Here is a 5,592-nt window from a genome sequence, read left to right on the forward strand (position 1 = left end):
TCTAATAGTAAAAAGAAACAAGTTAATTTGAAAAAGGGAAGAGAGAAGAAAAGAGAAAAATAATAATAATAATAATAAGTAAATAGAGGTAGTGTGACTATGAATTAATTTTATATTTATTAAAATTTATAAAAGAATGTCCTGCAGCAGTCTGTCCGTCAGTCTTCGGGTTGAGGTTGGATTCCCCAGGTTGTAGGTCACTGCTCCTTTAACTGTCGGCAACTGGGAGTGGAACATTATGAACCATTTTTTGATATAATCCTCTATTGACTCCATTTGTTATTCGCGATGCAATTGGCTATTTCTTATGAACCAAGGAGCATTAAATGCGATTTTTAGGACTTTATTTTGAAAAGATTGTAGTTTTTTCCTTTTCGTGAAGGATCCCGCTCCCCAGACTTCACAGTCGTACATCAGCAGTGGTTTGAGGATAGGTTTAAATATGAGAACAGTTGTTTCTGGTTTTAGTTTGTAATTTCTGTTTAGGATAGGATATAGCATTGCTAGCTAACCTTGCATAAGTTTGAGTTAGTTTGATGTTGATATGGTGAGTATAGTTATCGATTCCTTCAGGTATATTTTAGATAAGTCTCGTTAAATTTTTCTTTTTTTGAATTTTACTCTAGCATTTCCTATTTCATCTGATTATGACGACGTTTACATGACTTACATGTTTATTTGTTTATTCATCATCAGAGATGAACGACTACGTGATTCGTGCCTCTGGGAATTAGTGAGCTCATGAACGTATCGTCATTGTAAGCAACCCTTTCTCATGACATTGCCATGCCATTTTATAGCACTCGGAAGGGACCGCTCCGGAACAAGTTGTAATTAATGTTGCTATTTGGTTAGTTATCGCGATGGCAGATAGTGCTGCTCATAGCCCGAGTTGATTTATAGTGTTTGCCTCGCTCCGTCATTCTGTTTAGTGTGTCGTACTGTCCCAGTTGGATTGTCCCTCTGTGAATTCGCATCTCATCACTCCTTTTCACAATTATAGAGAGAGAAAAATCAACAGTCTGACGGACCTTCTTCGGATGTTAAAACTGTAAGTTAAGAATTAGATTTCGGAAATTATTGCGTTAAATGTTCTATATAATTCCATATAGGCTGTAATATATTCAAGACACGAAATGGTCTTAATAGGTTATGTTTTACAAGATATCTAACTTTATAATTAACCTTTACACTTTCTTCTTATTATTGTTTAAATAAATAAATTTAATCCAATTTTACTCTCAAAGTAATTTATATTTCTTTATAAGTCCAACGTTTCGGCCAATTCGGCCATCCTCAAGGACAATCTTAATACAATTTTAGAACCACATCAATTTAAAAAAAAAACTTTTTGCAGGCTATTAAGTCAAGGTCATTAATCTCAGTCAACAATTATCCTATTTTGTCAATTCCGTTATAAACTATTTCACAGTAAATTTAGCTACGTTTACTCTGAGTGCTCGCAGACATCTGTACGTCGAATGTTTTCAAAAATTAAACATTTTATCTGAACGACTATAAATTAACATTTTGTAAGTTTTTTTCAAACATACAAAAAACTATTACCCCTACAAGGATAAACGTTATAAACAATTTTATAGTCTGAAAAATCAGCAGTTTGTGAATTAATTGTGGGAAATCAATATTTCAGAAACCATAAGATGTACAGTTGTCAATTAGCACACAAATAAAAGCTGGTTTAATGTACTATAAAGTAGTTTATGACCTTTACCTTCGAAGGAATAGTAGTTTTCACGATATGTGCTAAAATGAATGGATTTCTAGTGGTTCGGACTAAATTTCATAGGCGAAATTAATTTTCATATGCAAATATCATAAAAACTAATACCCCTACGAAGATTTTTAACTACTTTGTAGTACTGACAGCTCGCTTTAATTTGAGTGCTGGCAGCCATTTGTATATCTAATAGTTACTATGATATTGTTTTTTATGAACCAAATTATTGTTTTATCCAAATAGAAATCATCTTGTTAATTTATTATACCAGTAGTACTATAGAACAGCCTTACTGTAGTTGTTTACTTAAAATAGTTTCTGAATTACAGTTTTTTAAAAAGCAACATTTCATGAAATATATACTGAAAAATCAGTAACGTTTCGGAACCTCTATTGTGAAATTGATATAAATGACAAATATGAGATAAATGTAGATTATACGATTTTTAATTAGATGCATATAAAATATAGAAAAAAAATTGTTGATAAGATTAAATTATTTGTTACAATTTTAGTATACTTAGTACATGAGTATGGGGTAAATCCCGAAAATGTTGTACAAGTCGGAAATATATAATAATATTATATTAGAAATTTGCTTTAGCTTTGTATTATAGAACATTTGTCTTTTCAACTTTTTGAAACAGCCGCCATTTTGTATTTCCCCTACCTGCACTTGGTAGACTCATCAAATTTCACTAGAAATTGAAGATTTGCAGAAAAAAGGAAGTAGATCCATTCTATTGCTGTTTGGAGTTATAAACACTATCTTGTGCTAAAAAAAAAAAAAACAGCTTTTGTTTAGTACAAGAAGGAATATATAATGTTCGAATATGTAAACCTCATAACTGAAAGTAAGCAACAACAATATTTTTACATAACTTAAAATTTAAATTTTTAAAACTTTTTTTTTGTTTGCCAAAAACTGGAGCAATTAGATCTACTTCCTTTTTGCAGCAAACCCTTCAATTATAATTAATCAAAAATGAGGGAGTAATAATTAACTTTTTTTCAATCGGACTCTAATTTATCACAATTGTGAGGATCGTTGTGATAAAAATATTAAAATAAACTATGGTTAAAAGTTTTAATTTTTAATTTAATATGAAGAATTTACAAAATAGGGTAATTGTGGACTGAAATTAATGACTTGAGCAGAATAACCTGCAAAAAGTTTTTTAAAATCGATCTGGTTCTGAAATTGTATTAAGGTAGTCCTTGAGGTTGGCCGAATTGGCCGAAACGTCGAACTTGTAGAAAAATATAAATTGCTTTAAGACTAAAATTGGATAAAATTTATTTATTTAAACAAGATTGCTTTATTTATTTTAGTTTTATTGCTTTAGAGAACATTACAAGAGCCGGGTAGAAAAAAAAGTTTTTTTATTATTTCTCCCCGATTTTTGATTACTTAAATTAACTTTTAAAAAACTTCTTATAACTGAAGGGTCTGATGCAAAAATAAAGTAGCTCAATTTGGTTTAGTTTTTGGGAGACAAAAGAAATTTGAAAAATTCAAATTTTAAGTTATGTAAAAATATTGTTGTTGCTTACTTTCAGTTATGAGGTTTACATATTCGAACATTATATATTCCTTCTTGTACCAAACAAAAGCGTTTTTTTTTTTTTTTGTTTTTTTTTTAGCAAAAGATAGTGTTTATAACTCCCAATAGCAATAGAATGGAGCTACTTCCTTTTTGCAGCAAACCTTCAGTTACTTGTGAAAATTGATGAGTCTGCCAAATGCAGGTAGGGGAAATACAAAATGGCGGCTGTTTTAAAAAGTTGAAAAGATACATGTTCTAAAATGCTAAGGTCAAGAAAATTTCTAATGTGTTACTATTCTATATTTGCTACTTGTACAACATTTCGGGATTTACCCCATACCTATGTACTAACATACTAGAATTCTAACAAATAATTGAATCTTATCGACATTTTTTTTTCCTATATTTTATATGCATCTAATTAAAAATCTTATAATCTACATTGTACCTCATATTTGTCATTTATATCAATTTCACAATAGAGATTCCGAAATGTTACTAACTATTGGCTGTTCTATTGTACTATTGGTATAATAAATTAACAAGATAATTTCTATCTGTTCGGATAAAACTTTTGGTTTATAAAAAACAATTTCTCAGTAACCATTAGATATGCAAATGGCTGATAGCACTGAAATTAAAAATAGTTAAATGTGCTACAAAGTAGTTTAAAGCTCTTATCTTCGTAGGGGTATTAGTTTTTATGATATTTGCAAATATGAAAATTAATTTCGGCTATGAAATTTAGTCCCAACAACTAGAAGTCAATTCATTTTAGCACTTATAGTGAAAACTACTATTCCTGCGAAGGTGAAGGTCATAAACTATTTTATAGCACATTAAACCAGCTTTAATTTGTGTGCTAATTGACAACGGTTCATCTCATGGTTTCTGAGATATAGATTACCCACAATCAATTCACAAACTACTGATTTTTGAGAACATTTTTTATGAAATGTTGTTTTTAAAAGTTATATCTCGGGAAGTATTGAACGTAAATAGGGCTCATATTTTAGCAAATTTACTCTACTTCAAATGAATGCCCTCTTAGGTTTTCTTGTAAAAATAAATAAATAAAAAAAAGTTAAAAAAAACCTGTACCTCGGGAATACGGAAAAACGAAAATTTAAAACAGTGTTTTAGTTTTTAATCTGTATATTTAGAGCGTACTGCGTGGTTAAAATGTTGTTCCTGTATTTTAAAAAATGTATATGCAACTGTAGTTTTATCGTCATAATCTCTTTTATGATTTGGTAAACCTTGTAAACGAATGAAGAGATGACGAATACCCAAACGATACATCAATGCCATTCGTACTTGGCAGTTTTCCGTATTTAATGTGAGTTTACCAGTTACAGTGAGTTAATGTGGCATAACAGTTTTCAATAAAACCGAAAAATCCCAGTAGAATGTTGGAAGATAGTAAGGGTAACAAATATATGGAATAGTAAAATAAAACTATTTATTGTTAAGAAACGTTTCGCCCCGCTTTGCAGGGCTTCGTCGGGGCTGTCATACTGAAACAGCGTACGAGTATTGATTCGTACGCTATGTTTCAATCTGAAAACCCTGATGAAGCCCTGCGTAGTGGGGTGAAACTTAGGTTTTCAATAAATAGTTTTCTTCTACTATTTGTATACCTTTATTGACCGCCACCTGGACTATCTTTCTACACTATACGGTCAACTATCTTCTTCCAATAAAAATCCGAGTAAATAAATAAATATTTCCTATACTTATTTTCTTCATTAGAATTCATTATTACTTTAATTTCTGTTGAATTTTCAATCTTGAGCAATAATTCAAAAATACACTCAGGCAGGAGTCCCCTCCCAGTCTCAGACCTATGGACCTGTCACTCTCCATAAATCATTTAAGTTATCTTCCCATCTATCTCTCTGAAGACCCTAATCAGAGGACGTTTGATGTTACTTTAAGTTCTTCTTTCATCTTTCTATGTTGTCGGTTATATTTATGTATTTAAAGGGTTTTCTTTGTTTATTAATAGATGTGAGTAAATTTTTCATTTCTATAGATCTATAAAAAGATCATATTCAGATCAAATTTCTTGTTAAAATTAAAAGTTTTGGTTATTTATTTTTTCAGTTAATTCAGGTACGTAATTTATTTTTAAGAATTTTATTGATTGTTTATCTACTTTCTTGCATTCATTAATCTCCTGAAGTTTATGTATTATTTCGTGTCCATTGTTCTTTTGTATCTTTTTATTAATCTGTGATTGTACTTTGATTATCTTCTTATTTTCATTTATTATTATTATTTATTTATTTATTTTTTTTTTTTTTT

The 5,592-nt window shown here is 29.9% G+C and overlaps 1 protein-coding gene across 4 annotated transcripts in view; it reads left to right on the forward strand.

Moving 5' to 3' along the window:
* Nucleotides 1-5,592, forward strand: part of LOC106679129 (ankyrin repeat domain-containing protein 50) — a 230,589-nt gene that overhangs the window by 189,004 nt on the left and 35,993 nt on the right. The window contains exon 1 of one of the 4 annotated variants that reach the window (XM_014418107.3): nucleotides 872-1,051. The exons of the other annotated variants lie outside the window; for them this stretch is intronic. The gene's annotated coding sequence lies outside the window, so the exon portion shown is untranslated. Of the gene's footprint in view, nucleotides 1-871; nucleotides 1,052-5,592 lie in introns of those variants that run through there. 4 annotated transcript variants of the gene reach the window in all.

Source organism: Halyomorpha halys, unplaced genomic scaffold (genome assembly GCF_000696795.3).
Source record: "Halyomorpha halys isolate HHAL.00 unplaced genomic scaffold, Hhal_1.1 Scaffold12.1, whole genome shotgun sequence".
Lineage (NCBI taxonomy): Eukaryota > Metazoa > Arthropoda > Insecta > Hemiptera > Pentatomidae > Halyomorpha > Halyomorpha halys.